We start from the raw sequence: 11,356 nt of genomic DNA, 5'->3' as shown, positions 1-11,356 counted from the left end.
CATGGTGTGTCCACCATGCAGCTGTAACACTGCCAGCAGGATCAGTGGGTACTGAGTGAGCTGTTGCAGAATGTGGAGCTGGCTACTCGAGTTCTTCCCATAAAATAGCTGTTCCTGTGTGCAAGCCTAGCTTTACTTTCCACAGACAAGACAGTACCTTAGTCAGCTTTGCAGACAGGTCTGCTATTTTCAATCCCCATCCCCAGGGGACATAACCCATAACCAAGCTTCAGTTAACCATAGGTTAAATCAGGATTTCTACTACACTAAAAAAAATATTTTGGTGGGATATATTTTCATCACACATATGGCCAGATTTTCAGAGGCACTGAGTATCCACAACTCCCAATAGAATCAATAGGAAGTATGGAGGCCCAGCTGCTGAGAAAATCAAGCCAATGCTGGGTTTTTTTCACTTTCATTTGGGGCTCAACCGACAAGGAATCCTCTATTGAATAGGCAGTCATCAGCTCCAGGTTCCAGCGCTGGTGTACACAAGTCCAAAGCAATAAAGAGAATAATTGTTGTGTTCCCCCCGCATTTCGACAGCGTGGAAGCCACTATAACAAGTTAAAATGTGGCAGTCATCCCGGTATCATGCTTAGAACTTGAAGCTGTGGTAACTTTAGAAAGTGTGACTTTCATTGGGCAGAATGCGAACTCCTGTTGCAACAGCAGAGATATTTTTTTGCCCATACAATCTGAGAGGCAGGGTAGGGCAAAGTGACTGTATACTTCAGCAGCTATGAAACAGCAAGCTGGGAAATTCTATGTCTATGCGGTGCCTCTTCTCCTGTTCTCCTCGAGGATGGGTAAGTGCTGATCTGTTTACACGTCTTCCTTAATCTGGAGGAGTTTGACTTATTTCTGAAATTTGGTTTGTGAAGCTTTTTTTTTTTTTTAAAGCCATTCTCCCCTAAGGACTTCTCAGGATACAGAAGGAACTTTGTGGGTCAAATTCAGTACTGGATTTTGCATTGAAAAACACATTCCTGTTTATAGATCCATTCCTATTTAGCTCATAGGCATGTTTGTTTGCGTTTCTTCCCAAAGGGGAAATGTATCTTTCCATTTCCATTAGTTCTCGAGAAGGCTGACTGTGTACCTTCATTAGTAGCAGCTTTATGGCTTGTTAGTTTTTCTGACATATTAGCAGGGCTTCGGAGCTGTGCTCTGACTCCACTCCAGCTCCAGGCAAAAACCTGCAACTCCACTGCTGCGGAGCTGCTCCGTGGGCTCTGCTCCAAAGCCCTGCATATTAGTTACCCAGTGTGTTCGCAGAACAGTTATAAATATTAATTTTCCAAAGCCAACCTCAGCCAAAAATTCTTATAAATTAAGCAGAGGTACATACAGTCATTTATCACTTAATTATAGAATGTAGGGGTCAGATCCTGGGATGCGATGTGGCTGTATTGCACTGGATTGCTGGCAGATCCCAGATGTAAAGCCAGCATAACCAGTTGCTGTAGTGTAGGGGAATTCTTTGATGGTGGAGACCTGGTATAATGACTTTTTGCCACTCCCCTCCCAAACGTCCACTTAGTAGGTATGGCCAAAGGAATGGGCGCATGACCAGGAGACCTATGCCCTGTGCCAATCTCCAGCTACCATTTTAGTTCCTTGAGGTTGTTTGCACCTGGCATAAATTAAAGACGCCCATAGGCTGCTCTGATTTACTCCAGGGACCAACCATGTATACAATAGCCCCAGGTTTGGGGTAGAGCAAAAGTAAACTTTATTCCATCTTTGAGCTACCCCGCCCCCTTTAACCTGCCTTGTATGTGCCTCAGGACCCGGCCCTAGATATGAAAAATCTCAGCTTTATATTAAAATTACTTCTTAGGTTCCCTAATCCATTCCTCCTGGCCCAAGAGGATTGTCTCCTGCACTGTATTTCCCAGTGCATTGGTCAGCCAAATTTTAAGTATCTTAAAAGCAAAAAACCATAGAGCTTGTCCCCAGCAGGGAATCAGACTTGACTTCCACATGACAGGTGGAGATACCCATCTCTATACTAATGAAGAGAATGGAATAAAAAGAGCTTAGTGGCAGAGTCAACAAAGCATTTGGCAAGAAATATTCCTGGATGCCAACAGAAGGGTATTGTCCATTTAAATATCAGGGAACTAGTCACTTCCCAGTTGCGCAACATGGAAAAAAAAAAAGTCTGCACTGTGACCTTCACAGCGAAGACCCAAAACACAGCTGGCACTAAAAGACACAGACCCCTCTTTTGGGTTCTGATTTTTAGTGATTAATTGCAATCTCAGTGATGTATATTGAGACAAAGATACAGGATCACAACAGATGACAAGGTCAGTTATATCAAGGTGGAAGTAAAACTTGTGGTGAACAGTGCTGATGTTAGAAAACACAATTAATGAAAAGTGCCGATGTAAAAATGGTACCTTCTTACTCAATAAATGGAGAATAGACACTGCAGATGGGCATATGAAATATGGTCTGGTCTCTTATTTCAGCCCTATATTTGTATAATGACGTCACTCAGGGGTGTGAAAAATCCATACCCCTGAGCGATGTAATTATATTGACCTAACCCCCTGTGTAGGCAGCGTTATTTCAGTGGGAGAGCTTCTCCCACTGACGTAGCTACCGCCTCTCGGGAGAGCTCTCCCGTGGGCTTACAGCATCTTCATCAAAGTGCTACAGTGGCGCAGCTGCATTGGTTTACGTGTAGATTTGCCCTAAGAGTAGGATACTCCAAATAGTTAGGAAGAAAGGGTGGCTGTTTAATGACAAAATAATTCTGACTACTCCTGAAAGTGGGCATGCAGAGGTGCTCGCCACTCTTATTAAAGAAACAGTTCATTAGAGAGACAAGGCGGATGAGGTTATACCTTTTACTGGGCCAACTTCTTTTGGTGAGAGAGACAAGCTTTCGTGTTTATACAGAGCGCTTCCTCAGGTCTGGGAAAGGTAAGCAGAGTGTCTCAGCTAACCACAAGGTGCAGCAGATAGTTTAGCACAGGGGTTCTCAAACTGGGGGTCATGATCCCTCAGGGGGTCGCGAGGTTATTACATGGGGGGTTGTGAGCTGTCAGCCTCCACCCCAAACCCCGCTTTGCCTCCAGCATTTATAATGGTTTTAAAAGTATTTTTCATTTATAAGGGGCAGGGCCGTCCCTAGCCATTTGGGTGCCCTACGCAGCCCGCCAGAGTCTGGGCGGCAGGAGCTGTGTGGGGCCACTTTTGGGGGCCCCACAGGCCTAGAGTGGCCCGGGGGGATTATCAGGGGGCCAGGAGCAGCCCCCTCTGCTTCCCTCGCCCCAGCCCCAGCCGTGTCGCTCAGAGGAGGGGGCTTGGGGGAAGGTATCTCCTCCTCACCGGCAGCAGCGGGAAGCGGGGCAGCCCAGTCCCAGCCCGCTCTACTCCACCAGCTCCCAGTCGCGGCGCTCTGCTTCCCGCCAGTGAGAGTGGGGTCGGTCCTTTCCCCAACCCGAGCGACACGGCTGGGGCAAGGGAAGCATTGCTCTGCTTCCCGCCACTGCCGGTGAGTGCAGAGTTGCTGGGGGAAGAGGTGGAATGGGGCGCGGAGCAGGGGATAAGAGGCAGGGCAGAGGGAGTTGTCCAGGGCCCCACACCCTCCTAGGGACAGCCCTGCCCCTTGCAGTGGGCGCAGCCCATGGGGGGGCCGGCCGAGGGATAGGGCTGGTCGCGGGGCTGGTGCTACTGCGTATGCAGCACGCAGCTGCCTAGGGCACCATGATAAGGGACAGCCCTGATAAGGGGGGGTTGCACTCAGAGGCTTGGTATGTATGGACACAAATCAGACATCAGGAATTATAACATTCAAAAACCAGTTGGAGAACACTTCAATCTCTCTGGTCACTTGATTACAGACCTAAAAGTTGCAATTCTTCAACAAAAAATCTTCAAAAACAGACTCCAACGAGAGACTGCTGAATTGGAATTAATTTGCAAACTGGACACCATTACACTAGGCTTGAATAAAGACTGGGAGTGGATGTGTCATTACACAAAGTAAAACTATTTCCCCATGTTTTTTTCCCTCCCACACACACACACACACAGTTTCTCACACGTTCTTGTCAACTGCTGGAAATGGCCCACCTTGATCATCACTACAAAAGGTTCTTTTTCTCTCCTGCTGGTAATAGCTCACCTTACCTGATCACTCTGGTTACAGTGTATATGGTAACACCCATTGTTTCATGTTCTCTGTGTATATAAAATCTCCTCACTGTATTTTCCACTGCTTGCAGCCGATGAAGTGGGTTTTAGCCCACGAAAGCTTATGCTCAAATTTGTTAGCCGCTAAGGTGCCACAAGTCCTCCTTTTCTTTTTGCAGATACAGACTAACACGGCTGCTCCTCTGAAACCTGTCATTGCGGGAACAGGAATTGTTTCTTTAAGAAAAAAAAACTTTAAAAATATTTTAAATATGGATTCTAAACCATCTATTGCTGTTTTGTTTTCGTGCTTGGTACCACATCCAGTTGTTCCAGTTAGGCATTTCAGAGGGAAAAGATTCCTCTTGTTTTGTGAGCTGAGGTTTGTTTCCAGAAATGTGGCGCACTCAGCTGTCCCAGAGCTCATGGCTGTTTGATACTATGATTAGCAGCAGCACAGGGAAATGCGGTTTGAAATCCCTGCAAAGTATCTCTGCTGTGTATACATATAAATAGTGCTGCCTCTTCTCTGGTTTTGAACATAACCCTGGGTACTGTCAATAGACTTGTTAATAAACAGATAAAAGTCTGTTGGCAGTGTTCTTGAGTACCTCTTCTGTCTTTCAAGATGCCAGCTGTCAAAACAGTGTGGGACATTTGGATACTGTTGGCTTCCAACCTTCATGCCGTTGAAGGAGAGAGACAGTGAATGGGCTGATTACCAATCACCTTTCTGTTGAGCAAACATCAAAGCAAGTCCCATCCTTGTCCTTCCTGCCATACCATGACCATAAAGGAGCTGCCTAATGTCATTTAGCTCAGTAGCCTTCCTTGTTAGGCTCACTTGGCCGGTTGAGCTCTCTTCTTCCCTCCCTCTTAATTTCTCATCTCCTTCTGTCATTTTGTCCCCTCTCCCCTCTGACCAATGCTCTACTCTGCCTGGTGCACTTTGAGTTAAGGGCAGTGTGGATAAAAATCAGGTTCTCCCAGGTAGAAAGTGGGCAGATGATGTATTTAAAAGTTAATGAGAGGGGAATAAGAGAGTTGTGGGAAATAGTCACATTCACCCTTAAACTCATTTGAACAGAGACTTGGGCTGGAGGTTCCATGAGTTCTCACACACACCCAGTCCTGCCAAGAGTTTGGGCCAAGATTGTAAAAAATGGTTGCCTAAACTTTAAGTAAGTGACCTGCTTTTCAGCTGTGCTAAGTACCTAGCAGCTCCCACTGTTCCACTATTAACTAGGGTTGCCAACTTTCTACTCGCACAAAACTGAACACCTTTGCCCCGCCCTCTGCCCTGCCCCTTCCCCAAGGCCCCTCCCCCTCTGTTGCTCACTTTCCCCCCACCCTCACTCACTTTCACTGGGCTAGGGCAGGGGGTTGCGGTGCAGGAGGGGGTGAGGGCTCCAGCTGGGGGTGAGGGTTCCAGGGTGGGGCCAGAAATGAGGGGTTCAGGGTTCAGGAGGGCTGTAGCCAAGGCGTTCAGAGTGTGGGAGCAGGCTCAGGGCTGGGGCAGGGGGTTGGGGTGCGAGAGAGGTGTGGGCTCTGGGAGGGAGTTTGGATGCGGGAAGGTGCTCAGGGCTTGGGTTGGGATATAGGAGGGGTGCAGGCTCCAGGCGGGAGTTTGGGTGCAGGAGGGGGCTCAGGCTGGGGCAGGGGGTTGGGGTGCGGGCTCTGGGAAGGAGTTCGTGTGCTGGAGGGGATTCTGACCTGGGGCAGGGTGTTTGGGGTGCTGGCTCTGGCTGGTGGTGCTTACCTCAGGTGGTTCCTGGTCGGCAGCGTAGTGAGGCTAAGGCAGGCTCCCTGCCTGCCCTGGTGCCGCGCGGCTCCCAGAAGCAGCTGGCGTGTCCTTCTCCTAGGCACAGGGGCAGGCAGGTGGCTCTGCATGGTGCACACTGCCTGTGCCTGCAGGCGCCGCCCCCGCAGCTCCTATTGGCCACGGTTCCCAGCCAATGGGAGCTGTAGAGCCGGAGCTCGGGGCGGGGGAAGCACATGGACCCTCCCTAGCTGTCCCTGCACCTAGGGGCTACAGGGACATGTCAGCCGCTTCCAGGAGCCGTGCAGAGCCAGGGAAGGGAGGGCGCCTGCCTTAGCCCCACTGCACCGCTGACTGGACTTATAACGGTCCGGTCAGCGGTGCTGACAAGAGCTGCCTGGGTCCCTTTTCGACTGGGCGTTCCTAGCAACGCTTCTATTAACCTCAACACCGTTCATCTTTCTCTCTATGCAGCTGTCTTCATTTGTGCTGAAGATGCAGCAAAAGAGAATGCAACCATCACCCTCAGACCTCCTGCTACTGCTCACACAGTGGTGCTGCCCCTAGTGGTGACCATCCCTAAGGCATGGCATCCATTTGTGGATCAGATCCCAGCCCAGGAGAAAGCCAAAGAGGGTGAAACCGTGGCCCTGAATTGCCAATTTCACAGTCCTTGGGGCTCATCCCTGAGCAAGCTGACAGTGAATGGTACAAAGAGGATGAAAAGGGGCAGAGGGACGTACTGGAGAACAATGTGACTGTCTTGACAAACTACTCCAGGGCTTTCATACATGGGAACTTATCCCAAGGAGATGCCTCCCTGACTATCCTCAATGAGACAGTCAGTGATCACGGCATTTATTTCTGCCAGGTGACACTGTCCAATGGGAAGGTGGTGATGGGGAGCGGTACAAAGCTCAGGATCAGGAGAGCACTGGGTAATATTTTGTGTTCATTTCAATTCCCCTCCCCCTTGAAGTTGGTTTGTGCACTAGTAGATGGAAGAGGGGAGCTGATACTAATTGGTAAAATAACTGACACTATAGAGCAGGGGTGGCCAACCTGTGGTTCCGGAGCCACACGTGGCTTTTCAGAAGTTAATATGCGGCTCCTTGTATTGGCACCGACTCCGGGGCTGGAGCTACAGGTGCCAACTTTCCAATATGCTGGGGGGTGCTCACTGCTCAACCCCTGGCTCTGCCACAGGCCGTGCCTCCACCCCACACCTTCCCGCCCCCTCCCCTGAGCCTGCGGTGCCCTTGCTCCTCTCCCTCCTCCCCAGAGCCTCCTGCATGCCATGAAACAGCTGATCGGGTGGTGCGGGGAGGGAGGGAGAGGCGCTGATCGGCGGGGCTGCTGGTGGGTGGGAGGCACTGGGAATGGGTGTGGGGGCGAGCTGATGGGGGGGCTGCTGACGTATTCCTGTGGCTCTTTGGCAATGTACATTGGTTAATTCTGGCTCCTTTTCAGGTTCAGGCTGGCCATCCCTGGTACAGAGTATGCCTCTCACCAGATCTTGGCCGTTGTCTGGTGAAATCTCACATTGTTTGTTTTGATAGCCTCATTAACACATCATCCCCACAAGATGTGCTTCATGACCAGTGTAACTGCCTTTCCATCTTTCTGGGGCAGTGGAATGCATCAGTTCAGCAATATGCTTGAATGAAAGGGACCAGAGAATGAGAGAAATCTAACTCACAATGGACATTATTTACCACAAAACTTGGTCCTCCTAAAACTGATCTAAATAAATCAGATCTTTTCCATCTCTAAAGCTCTATTAGGTTGACTAGTCCACCTCTTGGCCAAACTGTGTATCAAACTACAGGATAGTTCCCCATAATATATTCTCTTGGCTATGCCCACACTAGTTTTGGCATTTCCCCACCTTTCATAGAAGGTTTTTGTACATTGTAATAGATCTCACGTTGAGACATTTTCCTTGAAGCTCTGCCTAATATCTGCCTTAACTCACTTTAATTCCTTTATTCTTATCTCTCTCTTAAGCAATTCCTTTCCCTCTAACTATTCCATGCCCTTCTGACTGTCCTTTCAGACAAATTCTTCCAGCACTTTGCTTTCCTTCTGTCCCATTTTACATGATTCTAAAAGAGGTCCATTGCAAAGGCCTTTAAACTAGTGACACCTGCTGATAAGCTGCCTCCTCTGCATGTAAGCCCTAATTCAGCAAAGCATTCAAACAGGTGCTTATCTTAAAGCATGGGGAGCAACCCTAACACTATTCTGCAAAGGATGCTTAATTTTAAGCAGATGAGTGGGTCAATGGAATTAACTTAAGAAATGATGAATCATGGCCAAACTCTGAAGTCTAGTTTTTTTTACTCAGACAACTCCCACTGATGTCAGTGGGAGCTTTCCTAACTGAGGACTTATTAAAAACTGAGTAAGGACCTCAGGATCTGTCCTGCAGCCATCACAGTGAACAATGTTATCCACATTTTCTAGTGCATGGTAAATTTATCAGCAAACAGGGATGTAATGAATACCTGACCTACATCTGATTGTGCATCAATCTGGCAGTTTCGTTGGGGAAATTATTGCATTTCAGATGTACAGATAAAATGTCCCTAACCATGACTATCACATAGTGGCAGCCATTTTAAGTCTGGTCTGGCCACACCCTGCTGATCCCTGACATGTTCTCCCATTCACTTCCTTCTTTCTAAAGACATACTTCCTCTTGCTGTTTCTCTATTCTACCACCCGCCCCAGATCAGAGACCTTCTGTGTCCCCCAAGCAATACTCCATTCCAGTGAATTCTGACCCAGAACCTCAGGATGTAATGATCTCAAAGAATGTGGAACTGTCACATCTCTACCTCCCAGCCAAGTGGTGGTGGATGCCCCCATGTCCCAATGAAAAAAAAAATGTCTCAGATCTTACCGCCCTTTGGTGCTGTCTCCTTTGGAAAGTTGCAGAAAAGTTACAATACTCAGAATATTGCAAGGTATTCTTTACTGTTTGCTCATACCCTATGAGTGCATGAAGAATACAGGGGAAATCCCTATAAAGGCAGCCTGATTCATAATTCACTATCACCTCACAGCATAGTACAGCCCACAGCCCTGTACTGAAACAAATCAGTGTGCAGTGCAGTGCAACACACTGTCCCATAGTGTATTGCTGCTTCCTGCCTATGCTGAAATAAATCCACATGATCTGCAGCGGACTATACTCTCTCTCTCTGCTGTAGGGACTTGCAGTTTCTTGCCCATCAAGAAATCTGTAGAATCTGTATCACAGTAGACATGCCTTGCAAGACACTGTAGAAACCAGTAACTTCTCCTGCGTACTATCCTACGTGGCATATAGCTCCATGTAATATGTCTTGTGCCACCGTGCCTCTTTCCTCAGGGTTGTTTGGCATAGAAGAATCCATTGGAACAATCATTGGGGTTGTGGCAGCCGGTATAGGAGGCTTGGTGGTTCTGATTATAGTTCTAACTCCTCGGTTGAGGAAGTGTCTCCTGTGCATAAAACAAGCACCTCACCAAGGTATGGAGGAGACAGTGAATTCTCGGATCAGTTACTAAGAAAATATGAGCTTCTCATAAAACACAGACAACATGTTACATGTGTCCCAAGTACCTTTAGAACTCCTGTAGATTAAGCCACTTAGTTGTCCCAGATTGGGCAAGGATCATGCAAGGAACAGGATAGCTGGACAGTCCTGATGAAATCCAGTGACAAAGACAGATGTAAGTCTGTGTCTGTTTTTCAGACAATCCTGGATGTAACAGCCTGAGTGGACATAGCACATCATTCACCTACAAAAAACTTGGAAGGATCGCCTTGCCCACAAACTCCCACACAAAGATACATGTTGAACAGACACAGACCATTCAGAAATACTGAGTTGTCTTTGATCTCTTCCCCTGCCCCCTTCAGTCTGAACCACTTAAGACCTTACATAGATTTTCTCCCAGTGGCTGCAAAAGATTGCAGCGGTACAGAGGGCCAAATTTTCAAAGCTGCTAACTCCCATTTAGGTGGCAAACGAAGTGCCAGATTTTTCAAAAGTGCTTAGCTAAGTGTCATAACGGGAGCTGAACACCTTTGAAAGTCTTATTTATTTGGCCAAATGGGAGCCGAGCTCTTTTGAAAATCTGGCCCAATTGTTGATTCTGAGCACTTCAGAAATCTGGCCATGGCCACACACCTGCCACCCCATTTCCTCCAAAGCAATGTGTGCACACACTCATGTACCTCTTCCGCAAACACATGCACACACCCCCACACCCCCCTTTTCCTCTAAAGCAGTGCTGCCACCTGATGACCAGTCCTAGAAAGGGCTTGCAGTCAGCACACTGCTCTGTTTCATTCCACTCCATTGAGTATTAATTACCACCTTGACTGCCTAAGTCTTCTGTCTGATTCTAGGAATAGCTCCCCAAGTGGTAGCCTCTTTTGCTTCAAGACTTTGCCTTCCAAACCACATGAATGGGTAGACTTCACAAATGCATTTGCTTCTACGATGCCTATGACAGTCTAGCGGTTGTAGGATACTTGGTTGTGTTGTATTATATCCGCATCACCCATTTGTTCTCCCTTCCTTCCTGCACATCATAGCTTGAACTGCATGGTTGCAGAAAATACCAGAAGACTAAACAGTTTCTTGCATGTGTGTCATAAAGTGTCACATTCTGTGAACCAAAAGGGGCAGGTTTTTGAGCTATCCATGTGTGCTGTCTATAGCGATAATAAAAATGTTTGCCTCAGCGCACATTCCTGCTTTCCGAACATGCTGACTCTTTACTGTTGCCTTTACGTTCACAGTAGTGTGGTCAAGGTCCTCATATAGCACGCACCCGGGGTTCTCAACCTTTTTCTTTCCCCCCAACATGCTAGAAAAACTCCACAGCCCACTGTGTCACAACGACTGGTTTTCTGCATATAAAAGCCAAGGCTGGTATTAGGGAGGAGCAAGCAGGGCAATTGCCTGGGGTCCCATGCCACAGGGGCCCCCACAAAGCTACACTGCTCAGGCTTCGGCTTCAGTCCCAGGTGGCAGGGCTCAGGGCCCCGGGCTTCAGCCCCATGCAGTTGGGCTTTGATTTTCTGCCCTGGGCCCCATCAAGTCTAATGCTGCCCTGCTTGCCGGACCCCCTAAAACCTGCTCGTGGCCCCCCAGGGCCCTGTTTGAGAACCACTGGCATAGACCAAAACAGCCTTTTGTAAGAGGTTAACCTTATTATTAGCTACAGTCCTTGTTAACTCGACTACGTATCTTGGAAGAATGGGTATATTTCTTATGCATCACCCTGGATCTTTCCTGGCATTGTTCCTTGTTTTAAAAGGTAGTGCCCTAGCATTGTCAGCTACAACATTCTTCCATAAAACCTACCACCTGTTTCAACAGAGACTGATGGATGAGTGAAATACTCAGTCCCACCAATTGCTAACTAGTACCCTATAAAACT

Source organism: Eretmochelys imbricata, chromosome 1 (assembly GCF_965152235.1).
Source record: "Eretmochelys imbricata isolate rEreImb1 chromosome 1, rEreImb1.hap1, whole genome shotgun sequence".
Lineage (NCBI taxonomy): Eukaryota > Metazoa > Chordata > Testudines > Cheloniidae > Eretmochelys > Eretmochelys imbricata.
Note: the sequence above shows the minus strand (reverse complement) of the source record.